The sequence below is a fragment of the Microcaecilia unicolor genome, chromosome 10 (genome assembly GCF_901765095.1).
Source record: "Microcaecilia unicolor chromosome 10, aMicUni1.1, whole genome shotgun sequence".
Lineage (NCBI taxonomy): Eukaryota > Metazoa > Chordata > Amphibia > Gymnophiona > Siphonopidae > Microcaecilia > Microcaecilia unicolor.
This window is the reverse complement of record NC_044040.1, coordinates 89,552,476-89,565,862: the sequence shown is the minus strand read 5'-3', so window position 1 is coordinate 89,565,862 and position 13,387 is coordinate 89,552,476. Positions and strand designations below refer to the sequence as shown.

At 46.6% G+C, this 13,387-nt stretch overlaps 1 protein-coding gene across 6 annotated transcripts in view; it reads left to right on the top strand.

Annotated features, from left to right (window-relative positions):
• Positions 1 to 13,387, top strand: part of CNOT4 (CCR4-NOT transcription complex subunit 4) — an 898,013-nt gene that overhangs the window by 34,366 nt on the left and 850,260 nt on the right. The window contains exon 2 of one of the 6 annotated variants that reach the window (XM_030215601.1): positions 3,797 to 4,148. The exons of the other annotated variants lie outside the window; for them this stretch is intronic. The gene's annotated coding sequence lies outside the window, so the exon portion shown is untranslated. The remainder of the gene's footprint in view (positions 1 to 3,796; positions 4,149 to 13,387) is intronic. 6 annotated transcript variants of the gene reach the window in all.

Below are 13,387 nucleotides of genomic sequence, written 5' to 3'. Positions count from 1 at the left end.
GGTGGTCTTTATATCCCTTCTCCAAACATTAGAGCCTAGTTAAGCATGCCAGAGAACATGCTGCCTTTGGGATTGGAATACTTTGCAACTAGAGTCTTATCATTCTGTCCAATGTGAGGATTGCTTTGTTACATCTTCAATTCAATTCAAATCAGGTCTTGTATACTGCTAAAATTCCCATTCCAGGGTTCAGTGTGGTTTACATTAGTAAGTACAGCGCAAGGGAAAGTGGACCAATAATCAGAAGATACAAAAACAGAAGAAAAAAACAGTCCTGTAAGCAGTTCTAGGGTACAATACTGTAATAGTTGATCTTTGAGAATAAGAACTGTTTTTGTATACCTTTATAAAATAGTTTTTAGCTATTTTGTAAAGGTATATAGGTATCTAGGGAGTCTTTATAAAACAGGAGCCTTTTTTCGGATTTCGTATATGTAACCTATTGTAAAATCAAGACCTATGTGGCCAAAAGTTATGTGGTTTAAATATAGTGAGATTTAGGGTGGGCTATGGCAGAGTGCGGACTGAGAACCAGGGCAGCCAGGGTTCAGATCCTGTTTCTGTCACTGATAATTCTCATGACTTTATTATATAAATAACTAAAATAAGCTCCCATAGTCCAATGGGAGTTTAGCCACACAGAGATTTTCCTGTAGTCCAATGACTATTCAGATTGGAGTAAGCTAAACATGTTTTGGCGTTCTGACCTGCTTCAGGGGCAGTTAGATTGTTCACAAACTGGACAGCTGGCAAATACACATTGTCCTAGAGGAAATGAAAAAAGAAAATCAACTAGGGGAAAATAAAATAGAAGATAAGGAGGGAAAAAAAATCACAGATAAGTATCTCCTTCAGAATTCAAATGTATTCTATAGAGGCTCATTTTCAAAGCGCACAGGCTTACAAAGTTACATAGATTTTTTTTTTCCTTGAACAAAAAAGGGGAGACTTCATATTAAAAAAAAGATTCCAAATTGGCAACTTATAATACGATACAATATAGTACAATGCAAAGCTTATTAACCGCTTTATCCTAAAAGAGGTCCAATGTGGTTTACAAAATAAGAGACCAATAAAAAATTGGGACTAGTAACTTCTTGGAGTGTCCCCTAGTCTTTGTACTTTTGGAATAAGTAAAAGTACAAAGATTAGGGGACACTCAAAAAGTTACATGGAAATATTTTTGAAACAAGTAGGAGGAAATATTTTTTCACTCAACGAATAGTTAATCTGTGGAATTTGTTGCTGAAGAGTGTAGTAACAAGTTCCTGGAGGAAAAGTCCATAGTCTGCTATTGAGATAGACATGGGAAAGCTACTGCTTTTTTTTGAGTATGGTAGCATGGAATGTTAAGGCAAAACAGCAAAAGTAGAGGCTGACAAATGCGCAAACCAATAGGGAGATAATCTCAAAAAACAGTTTATTCAGAATATTCATATCAATATCAAGGACCCGACACGGTCCGAGTTTCGGCGCCAAAGCGCCTGCCTCAGGGATCACAATCAACTTTCTCTGAGGAGAAGCTGATAGGCTTGAATTCCTTTATGTATGCAAGTTAATCCACAGAGAGAACAAAGGAACAGCCAACCGATCAGCAAACACCATGTGACACATGGTGTTTGCTGATCGGTTGGCTGTTTTGCTTTGACTTTCCGTGGAGGCTCCTCCTGTCAGCATGGAATGTTGCCACTATTTGGGTTTCTGCCAGGTACTTGTAACCAGGCTTGGCCACTGTTGAAAACAGGATACTGGACTAGATGGACCATTGGTCTGACCCAATATGGCTATTATGTTTTAAACAGAAAAATTAAAAATATCACAATTTATAAAAAATCAAAATTTATTTAATAAAGTTTTCATTTTTTTCCAAAATGATAAAAAATACAAGTAAACCATTCCAAAAAGAAGTCACTTGAAAAGGAAAAAGTTGCATGCACTTTGAGCACAAACCCTAACAGTGCAGTTTTAATGGATCCTGAAGAAGAAGGGAAGGTCTAGGATGTAACTTACAGGCCATACTAATGCCTGTGTTTGCTACCACCCCATGATCAGAGCCCCCGAGAACGTGAAGCAACTTGCTCATGGGCTCTGACCGCAAGTGCCATGCAAATCATTCTAAACAGGTATTTTATTATTCCCCCCCCATATGGTCAGCGTGCCAAATAGTGGCACACTACCAGCAGCAAACCCTACGCTAGCTCAGAGCTGGTGTTAGGGTTCCCAGGAAATTGGGGTGGAATGGTGAACCTTGTGCTAACAGCCCCCCCCCCCGACATATGCGGATCTCCAGCTCCCCTAACCCCCTTCACATCCCAATGAAAAAAAGCCCTGGCAGCCCAGTGCGCTGCAAACACAAGCTCCCCAGCCTGGTGGTCGAGAGGCCCCCTTCCCTGCCCCCCCTCTACCTGGGATGCACTAGGCGGGTTTCACCACCATATAAGGAAAAACTCCTTTGTATGGTAGTGCAGCCCCATCCCACCCACTCAGGTACTGGGAGGGCAAGGAAGGGGGCTTTTAGATCATCATGTTTGAGGGGGAGCTTGTGTTTGCAGCCAACTGGTCCACCAGGGCTTTTTTATTGGGGTCTGAGGGGGGTTGGGGGGCTGGAGATCCACTGGGTCTACAGCTGCCATGAACCTGAAGGAGGATCTGGGGGTCCCACAGACCTGACAGCCCGGACCTGTCAAATAAGTGCGTGAAGAGTGTGCCTGAGTACATGCTCAGGCACTATCCTCTTGCACTTTTACCCTATGATGAGATAATAGCATGCTTTAATTTGCTTGCTATTATCTCTGATCATAGGGGGGGGGGGGGTGTAATGCCCCACGTTGTTCCAGCACTGTTTTTAGAGCGCTGTTTGGAACTGCATGGGGCTTTTGATCATCTGCTCCAAGTTGCTGACAAACACACAGAGGTCATTCCATGTCAATTTCAACCACAATTTGGAAACCTCCCCACCTTACCATTTCAGAAATCGATATGTGTACCAGAATGGAGACCAATAATATATAAGATGAAAAACTGCAAACTTTGTAGCTTCAACAGGTTTTGAGATACCAGCTTTTTATCCAAGGAAAGGTCGGCACAATTCATTGCCGACAAAGTTTAGGCACCTTTTAGGTCCTAATAACTCTACCATTAAGTGTCCTACAACTTTGAAATTTGCACCACCAGAATTTTGTGTAGATTTAGAAACTGCAACCCGTTTTGAGCCTGGGGCACATGGAGGCGTATTTTCAAAGCATTTAGACTTACAAAGTGCTTTAAAAATGAGGCCCATGGCTTCTTAAATAATTGTCAAAAATGAGATTTTATTTAATCTTGCATAACAAAATGTCACCTTCAGTACGACAGATATTACAAGAAAAGCTTTCATATTTTATCTCCTAGTAGCACTGGTTAAAATTAGCAGCATTCGTTAATTTTGTGCAGCTGGAAGCTATAGTTTTCCTGATATGCCTCACCGAATATTGTCATACTTTCCGAGTCCACTTCAGAGGCAGTTTTCATCGTGGGACAGGTAGTACAAAAACGAGCTTTACATCATTTGAAATTGCAAGAAAAATCCTTGTATTTGATGCCAGTTTCATTTTGGTTTTTCCTAAACTATCCATAACAAAGATAATGGCAAAAATTCCAAGTTCTGAATAATTATCAGCAACTTCTTTTTCGAAAGGTTTATTTTAAGACATCAAAGCACCTGTATCAATTCAGGAGTCCAGTAAGAGTTATTTAAAGTGTTCAGCTTTAAAAGCTGTGTAAAGTTCAAATTTTTTTCTTTATCTCCCTTGTTCAGGTGGTACTAATGACCGGTTGCAGTCAGAATATTAACAGTCATGAATGAGCACGTGGATAATGGGTGCCCAGCATTCATCTCTGTGGCTTGGCCAGGAAAATGACAATGCAGGACCCTTAGGATGGATAAAGTTAACCAATATATCTGCATTTTCTTGAGAGAGTTCTAAGATAGTTCCCAAAAACCAAGCCCAGTCATAAACAACTGCAGCATACAAGACCACACTTGAAGAGTTGTACAGAAATGCCACTCTCTTCTTTCACTGTTGTTGGTGCATCATGTGCAGATAGTCTGCCAATTTTGAGCTCACTCTTGTTGAGTGGGATGAAGCTGTGGTGGCTTCTTGTTCCAGGTATTGTTTTCACTGTTGCACATTGATTTTCTAACATTTTGTGAGCAGAACTGACATCAGCACAAGAAATGAAAAGGAATTTTATATTTATTATTCTTTTGTTTGCCCAGTTGAACAGACCAGGAGTCAAAATATGTTGCCTAGTGGCATGTTATAGACTGTGTTTTTTGTGGCAAGACTCTTCATGATGCCACCAATGCCATGACACACTTTCCGTTGCTTGTGAAAAAATGCCATTCTACTGACAAGTTAAAATCTTGTTGATGCATGCGCAAATTTGTAAAGTTCTTGTACTGAACTGCAGCGCCATCACGGAAGTATTTAGTGTGGGTAATATTAGGCAGCACGTCTTTCAGTTCATGAATGCCCTCTGAAATGCATACACACACACTGTATCGTCCTGCATGCAATGACATGGAAATGTATTCCAGGCCCTCATTCAACATGTGGTAAATAGCAACAGGATGGAGTGTTGCTTACCTGTTTTCCCAGTAAAACCCCTGAATGGAATCCTGGACAACAAAATGAGTGAAGTCTAGCAAAATTAAGGCTGGCTGCTTTCAATTTTTTTTTTTAATTGCTCTTGAGCGAGGTAGCTTGAGCTGCAGCCATGTAGTGATCCACAGTGAAATCATCTATCTGGTTGCAGAGTATGTTCATGAACTTCTCAACAGACTTTATTTTTTTTTTAATATTGTTGTGCGATCTGTGTTGCCCCACTGTTTGAATGAGATTTCATCACTTTCTTCCATGTTGAAGCACCATGCAACTTGAAGTAGATAACTGTGGCAAGCTGCGTTGCCTAGACAGTTCTGGCACTGATGAATTGTACAGTGTTGCGATTCTATATCACATATGACTAAAGACACCAATGAAGTGTAGTCTAACTTTGCTTCACTGATGGCTGACAACAGTAGTTTGACATTTTGGTGAATCTGGCAAACACACACTGAACGAGCTCCTTTAGCACTAAGGTGGTCGCAATTCACAGGATTTAGAAATTCCAATCTTGTATATTCCGTTTGTCTTCTGTTGAAATATGTCATATAGGTCATGAAGATTCGCTAAGAGCAGTCTTTTCTGCTTATGGATAAGCTTACCATCGATCTTCAGTCTTTCTTTCCAGGGCAATATTCTCATAAATTTGGCCATTTTAGACAACACTTCAAATGACAGTTGTTTACCTTTACTGCATTCGGGCTCAGCCATGGAAACCAGTAGTTTTTCTGTAACTTTTCAAGTTTTTTTAAACTATGTTTCGAAACTCCAAATTCTTCAGCAGTTCTATTGTCCTGCTTTAAGTTACCATTGTCACTATCTGAATCTTCCCGTTTTTAGAGGACTTAGCAACTATATCCTTCATGTTTTAAATTATGTCATCCAGATCAGAACATTTTGGGCTGTTTTGTACTGACTCTGGTTGTTGATCCTCTGTTTCAACTTACAGTGCGCGAGCAAATTTTGTCTTCAAATTTTCTTTTCCATATCATCAAGCTGATCAATCCATAGACTGGTGGGTTGTGTCCATCTACCAGCAGGTGGAGATAGAGAGCAAACTTTTGCCTCCCTATATGTGGTCATGTGCTGCCGGAAACTCCTCAGTATGTTCTCTATCTCAGCAGGTGGTGGTCACACACAGCAGCAGCTCTGGCTAGCCCTCCAAGCCTAATTTTTAGGTTTTGTTGAGTGCCTGGGGTTGAGGGCTCTTTTGAGCAAGTGCAAACCTGGTGGTGCCAGATCCCTCCTTTTCTCCCCCCTCCCGCTGGCTCCGTTAAAAAAAAAAAAAAAATTTTGAACGTCCTTAAAGGCGTTTATTTCGACGTTTATTTAAACGTTTATTGCAGCTACTCACTGGGACACCAGGTCGTTACAGCTCGGAGCGGACAGCAGGTAATTTTTACCTTTTTATAGCGGGCAGGGGGTTCCCCGATTCTTCTCCTCGTGGCATATGGCGTCGGAGGGCGAGGGCGCAAAGGGTCGCTCCCCGGGTCGCTTGAGCGCTTCTAGAGGGGATGCGGGGGTCTTAAAGCCTGATTCGCCCTTGTTGGGTGACAGTTTCGTGACCGATGAATGTCCCGGTCCTTCCTCCGGCGTGGCGGGTTTTCCCGCCATAAACGCCCATCCCCCGCTCCTCGCCTCCGCCATCTTGGCCGGCCACGCGGCTCGGACGGCTTCTTCTTGGGCCGCCCTTGAGGTTGGAGACATTAATGCCATGAACGCCCTTAATTTGGGCGTCGGCACAGAAGCGGCTAAAGTTAAGCGCCGGTTGAGGGTGCGTCTAGGGCTGTTGCCCAGGCTGCGGAAGTGCACAGTCTGGGGGGTTTCTCCCCCGAGTTTGTTTTGCTGCTGCATCAGGCCTTCCTCATGCACAACGCTGCCCCTGCTCCCTCGTCTGGTAGAGAGGTTGAGGTTCCCAGAGGTAAACGCCCTCGGGTTGATTCCCAGGCCTTGGAGGAATTTGTCTCCTCCGATGTAGATGAGGGCAGCGTGTCTGAGGTCTCCCAACGGTCCTTTGCGGATTCCTTGGAGGAGACGGATCCCCGCTCGGATGGAGCGGATGACCCCTCTGCAGCGCGGTTTTTTAGCCCAGAGGATTTGCCCAACCTGTTGTTACAGGCCATGGACACTTTGAAGATTTCCTCTCCGGAGGACGTCTCTCCCTCAGCCCCTGTTGGCTCTGCCATTATGCTGGGGACGAAGCGCCCGCCTAGAACCTTCCACGTGCATGATGCCATGCACACCTTAATTTCGGCTCAATGGGATGTCCCAGAAGCGAGCCTTAAAGTGGCTAGGGCTATGTCCCGCCTCTATCCTTTGGCTGTGAGTGAACGTGAGGCCTATCTGTGGCCTACCGTGGATTCTTTAATCACTGCGGTGACTAAGAAAACGGCGTTGCCGGTGGAAGGTGGCACGGCCCTAAAGGACGCCCAAGACAGAAGATTGGAGGCGGCCTTAAGGTCGTCCTTTGAGGCGGCTGCTTTAAGTTTGCAGGCCTCAGTTTGCGGCTCCTATGTGGCCAGGGCGTGCCTGACTATGGTGCAGCGGGCTTCCCCCTCGGATCATTCCTTGAGGGCTGATTGGCCGGCCCTGGAATCGGGCTTAGCCTATTTGGCAGACTTGCTGTATGATGTCTTGAGGGCCTCAGCGAAAGGCATGGCTCAGACAATCTCTGCGCGGCGGTGGCTTTGGCTGAAACATTGGTCTGCTGACCACGCCTCTAAATCCCGCCTGGCTAGGTTGCCTTTTAAAGGCAAGCTGCTCTTTGGGGTCGAGCTGGACAAAATCGTGACCGATCTCGGCACGTCTAAGGGCAAGAAGTTACCAGAGGTCAGGGCTCGGGCTAGTACTCGTCCCGGTACCTCCAGAGGACGGTTGCAGGAAGCCCATCGGTACCGCCCGGGCAAGTCGGGTTCCTCTGCCCCCTCTTCCTTCAAGAGGAATTTCTCCCCCAAGCAGCATTCCTTTCGCAGAGACCGCCGTCCCGGAGGTGCTCCCTCCGGTCCTCCCCCAGGGTCTCGTACCCAATGACGGGGTCTTGGTCCACGCCCCAGTGCAGATTGGAGGACGGCTGTCCTCGTTTCTGGGCGAGTGGACCACAATAACTTCAGACGCGTGGGTGCTGGAAGTCATCAGAGACGGCTACAAACTAGAGTTCTGCCGACCCTTAAAAGACGGGTTTGTACTCTCTCCCTGCAAGTCTCCGGTCAAAGCTGTGGCAGTGCAGCAGACCTTGGACAATCTGATCCGCCTGGGCGCGGTCGTTCCGGTGCCAGAAAGTCAGCTTGGCAAGGGACGTTACTCCATTTACTTTGTGGTACCAAAGAAAGGAGGTTCTGTCCGGCCTATCCTCGACCTCAAAGGGGTCAATCGGGCCTTGAAAGTGCGGCACTTTCGCATGGAGACTCTCCGCTCTGTTATAGCGGCAGTGAAGGCAGGAGAGTTCCTGGCATCCTTGGACATCAAGGAAGCGTACCTGCATATTCCCATCTGGCCTCCTCATCAACGCTTTCTGCGTTTTGCAGTCCTGGGACGACACTTCCAGTTCAGAGCCCTCCCTTTCGGGTTGGCTACTGCTCCGCGGACCTTTTCCAAAGTAATGGTGGTCATCGCGGCCTTCCTACGAAAGGAAGGGGTACAAGTCCATCCTTATCTGGACGACTGGTTGATCCGAGCCTCCTCTTAGGCAGAGTGCGGCAAAGCTGTGGACCGGGTAGTTGCTCTTTTGAGCTCCCTGGGATGGATCATCAACTGGGAGAAGAGCCAGCTGCGCCCGACTCAGTCCCTGGAGTACCTGGGAGTTCGATTCGACACCCAAGTGGGCAGAGTGTTCCTGCCAGACAATCGGATTGTCAAACTTCAGGCTCAGGTGGATCAGTTCCTAGTAGCCTCTCCCCTTCGGGCTTGGGACTATGTGCAGCTGTTGGGCTCTATGACGGCCACGATGGAAGTTGTGCCCTGGGCCAGGGCTCATATGAGACCACTTCAACACTCTTTGCTGCAGCGCTGGACTCCGATGTCGGAGGATTATGCTGTGCACCTTCCCTTGGACCCAGCAGTGCGCAAGGCGCTGAGCTGGTGGATGCAGACAGACAAGTTGTCTGCGGGAATGCCTCTGGTGACCCCAGAGTGGATTGTCGTCACGACGGACGCCTCGTTGTCAGGCTGGGGAGCCCACTGCTTGGGAAGGACAGCGCAGGGGCTCTGGTCTCCTGCAGAGGCAAAGTGGTCTATCAACCTCCTGGAACTCAGAGCCATTCGGTTGGCGCTTTTGGAGTTCATCCCGGTACTGGTGTTGAAGCCTGTACGGGTCCTGTCGGACAATGCCACGGCTGTGGCCTATGTCAACCGCCAGGGAGGTACCAAGAGCGCCCCTCTAGCCAAGGAGGCTATGAATCTTTGCCAGTGGGCGGAAGCGAACCTGGAGCAGCTTTCAGCGGCCCACATTGCCGGAGTCATGAATGTCAAGGCGGACTTTCTCAGTCGCCATACCTTGGAGCCCGGAGAGTGGCAGCTATCTGCTCAGGGGTTCTTGGACATCACGAAGCGCTGGGGCCAGCCGAGCCTAGATCTGATGGCGTCATCGGCCAATTGCCAAGTGCCGCGCTTTTTCAGCAGAGGACGGGACCCTCGATCCCTGGGAGTAGATGCTCTTCTCCAACAGTGGCCGACACAAGAGCTTCTCTATGTGTTCCCGCCCTGGCCCATGTTGGGCAGGGTGCTAGACCGGGTGGCAAAGCATCCCGGCAGGGTAATCCTGGTGGGTCCGGATTGGCCCAGGCGTCCCTGGTATGCGGACTTGATCAGGCTCTCAGTCGACGATCCTCTGCGGCTGCCAGTGGAGCAGGGCTTGTTACATCAGGGTCCCGTGGTGATGGAGGATCCCTCCCCCTTTGGTCTTACGGCCTGGCTATTGAGCGGCAGCGTCTGAGGAAGAAGGGCTTCTCAGACAAGGTCATCGCCACTATGCTGAGAGCGAGGAAGCGCTCTACTTCTACTGCTTACGCCAGGGTTTGGCGTATCTTTGCAGCGTGGTGTGAAGCAGGCTCACTTTCTCCCTTCACTGCTCCAATTTCTTCAGTGTTGGCGTTCCTGCAAGAAGGTCTGGAGAAAGGCCTGTCGCTCAGTTCCCTTAAAGTCCAGGTAGCGGCTCTGGCTTGCTTCAGGGGCCGCCTGAAGGGTGCTTCCCTGGCTTCGCAGCCAGATGTGGTGCGCTTTCTCAAGGGAGTTAATCACCTGCGCCCTCCTCTGCACTCAGTGGTGCCTGCGTGGAATCTCAACCTGGTACTAAGAACATTGCAGAAGCCGCCTTTTGAACCCTTGTCGAGGGCATCTCTGAAAGACCTGACGTTGAAAGCAGTCTTTTTGGTGGCTATCACTTCAGCCAGAAGAGTTTCCGAGCTCCAGGCACTCTCATGTCGAGAGCCTTTTCTGCAGTTCACTGAGGCAGGAGTGACTATTCGCACAGTGCCTTCCTTCCTGCCCAAGATTGTTTCTCGCTTCCATGTGAATCAGCAGCTCTGTCTCCCTTCCTTTCGTAGGGAGGAATACCCAGAGGAGTACTCTGCTCTTAAATATCTGGATGTGAGACGAGTCATCATCAGATACTTGGAAGTGACCAATGATTTCCGGAAATCGGATCATCTGTTTGTCCTGTTTGCAGGTCCTCGTAAGGGTCTGCAGGCTGCTAAGCCTACAGTGGCAAGATGGGTCAAGGAAGCCATTGCAGCGGCTTATGTGGCCGCGGGGAAGGTGCCGCCTATCCAGCTGAAGGCTCACTCCACGAGGGCTCAGGCGGCCTCGATGGCAGAGGCCGGATCCGTCTCCTTGGAAGAGATATGCAAGGCGGCAACTTGGGCTTCGGCTCATACATTCTCCAAGCATTACCGTTTGACTGTGGCTGCACGGGCGGAGGCCCGGGTTGGAGCTTCAGTGTTGAGGTCAGGGATTTCAATGTCCCGCCCTGAGTGAGTACTGCTTCGGTACATCCCACCAGTCTATGGATTGATCAGCTTGATGATATGGAAGGTAAAATTATGTATAATCATACCTAATAATTTTCTTTCCATTAATCATAGCTGATCAATCCATAGCCCCTCCCAGATATCTGTACTGTTTTTATTCTGGTTGCATTTCAGGTTCAAGTTTAGTCTTCAGTAACTTCAGAAAGACTTCGTGTTCAAGTTTTTTTCACTTGGATTCTTCAAGAGTTAAGACGAGTTTGTGTTACAGTGAGCTGCTGCATTCCTCTCCCCTCCATTTTACGGGGCTGGATTGAGACTTAAAATTCTGCCGGCACTCCCTCCCGCTTCGTGCGGCTGTAGGGCAGCTTTGTACCCCTCCCGCTTCGGCGGTGTTAGGGTCAGTCAGCTCCTCCCGCGGTTGCGGTTGCAGGATAAGCCAGATCCCCCCGCATCGGCGGGTGTGGTGTCCCTCCCCCGCTCCGTGGGGATGAGCTGGACGGATTCCCCTCCCCCACTTGTGTGGGGATGAGCTGGGTTAATTCCCCTCCCCCGTTTCGGCGGTGGTGAGCTGGGCAGAGTGTCCCTTCGTGGGTGTAATTCTCTAAGTGCTGAGTCCTGCGGATGGAGCTTTGATATCGACATACTGAGGAGTTTCCGGCAGCACATGACCACATATAGGGAGGCAAAAGTTTGCTCTCTATCTCCACCTGCTGGTAGATGGACACAACCCACCAGTCTATGGATTGATCAGCTATGATTAATGGAAAGAAAATTATCAGGTATGATTATACATAATTTTACCTTGTTAGCTCGTTTTCTTTTGCCATATCCAACACGATCTCTTCTGCTTACTTTTCCAGGTTTCATTGGACAGCACCCAAGAGCAGTCAGACTTGTGTTGATATTAGTCTCAAATTATTCAAAGTTTCTGATAGAGTACCACTGGCATCTAAAAAAACTTGCTGCAGAAGTTGATGTTAACACTTGGGACAACGTTTCTGGCTTGGCTTACTTTCTTGCTGACATCTACTGCTGTAAGAAATTTTCCTAGTAAGATCCATGGATACTGCTCTCAGAGCACCCTTTCCTGCAGTAGCTTGAACTGAAAATAGATCAGCACGTGACTCCTGCCTGAATTCATACTTGTCCAAGTAAACATTTTTTGTGATAGTAGCATAATGTAGCATCTGAAGATGACTCTTCCTTCTAATCCATTGATAGTAGATCTTTCTCATTCTCATTTAAAGATAACAGATTCAACAGACCAGCCATACTGCAGTAAGTTTTCTGGTGACAACTGTCCTCAAAATACTTGATATACCACACTTCTAATACAAACCAGAGTGGTTCACAACCCAAATATAAGGATCAGAAAAGAATGCCAAACCATGAGGACCGTATCCATTCATCAACTCATCCATCCAAGAATTAGCAAATACCAGCAAATCATTAAACTCCTCAGCAGTCCTGCAGGTTTCCATGACATATACCCAAGTTAGCTGACAGATCCAAACACTTGCCGAAACAAATAAGTTTTCAACTTCATTTTAAATTGACTAAAAGAAGCTTCCTCTGTAACTCCATCGGGAGTCGATTCCATAATAAAGCAGCACTCCAAAAAAAAAACCCGCACTCTTATTATGTGACTGAGACGAGCCTGCGATGTCTTAGAAAGTTTCAACAATAAAGCACTGGCAGATAATACTCTTGTAGGAACATAAGGACATATTAGAGGAACCAAATATAATGGAGTCCCCCTTTATGTGTCAGTCAATATCTTATGTAACAGCCTAAATTCCACTGGCAACCAGTGATAATGAATATACAGTGGAGTTATATGATGTCTTTACCCCACACACCTCAGTCTAATTCCTGTATTCTACAAAAGTCCTTAACCTCTTTCGAAGATAGTGAGTAATTCTCAAATATGCTACATTACCATAATCCCATTTCGAGATGTAAAAAAACATATGAAGTAGCATTATCAAAATATGACCAAACTACCTGTAACATTTACCAGGTACAAAAGCCCAAACGCCCCACATGGGAAACCTGTTGCTCAAATCTCAACTTTGAGTCCAGAATTGCCCCCAGATATTGAAATGACTCGCTCAAATTTGGACGGCCCTCCAGGAATTGAGGCACTAGACAAGTGGCCAGATAGCAAACCGTGGTTTTCTACACATTTAATATCAATCTATTTCTTTTTAGTCAACTATCTATTATGACCAAACAACCATTTAATGATGAACAGGGTTACATGGAGAAAAATAATCTACCAACAGTATGTCATTCCCAGATATTGAAATGACTTGCTCAAACTCGCACGGCCCTCCAGGAATTGAGGCACTAGGCAAGTGGCCAGATAGTCAGCAAACCGTGGTTTTCTACACATTTAATATCAATCTATTTCTTTTTAGCCATCTATTATGACCAAACAGCCATTTATTGATGAAAGATCGGCGTTACATGGAGAAAAATCTACCAACAATATGTCATCCGCATATATGTAGACCCCTACCGGGTATGTCTGAATCATCTGGACCAATGGAGCAATAAACAGATTGAATAAAATTGGCAACAAAAATATTCCCTGAGAAACTCCACATAAAACCCCATACGTATTAGATTGGCCTTCCACATCCTGCATAAAATATGTACGATTGGCAAGAAGCAATGCAAACCAACCTAACATCCGATCCCTCATGCCCAGTGAGAATAATCTATCTAACAACCACCGATGATCCAGTACATCAAATGCAGATGCCATACCCAGTA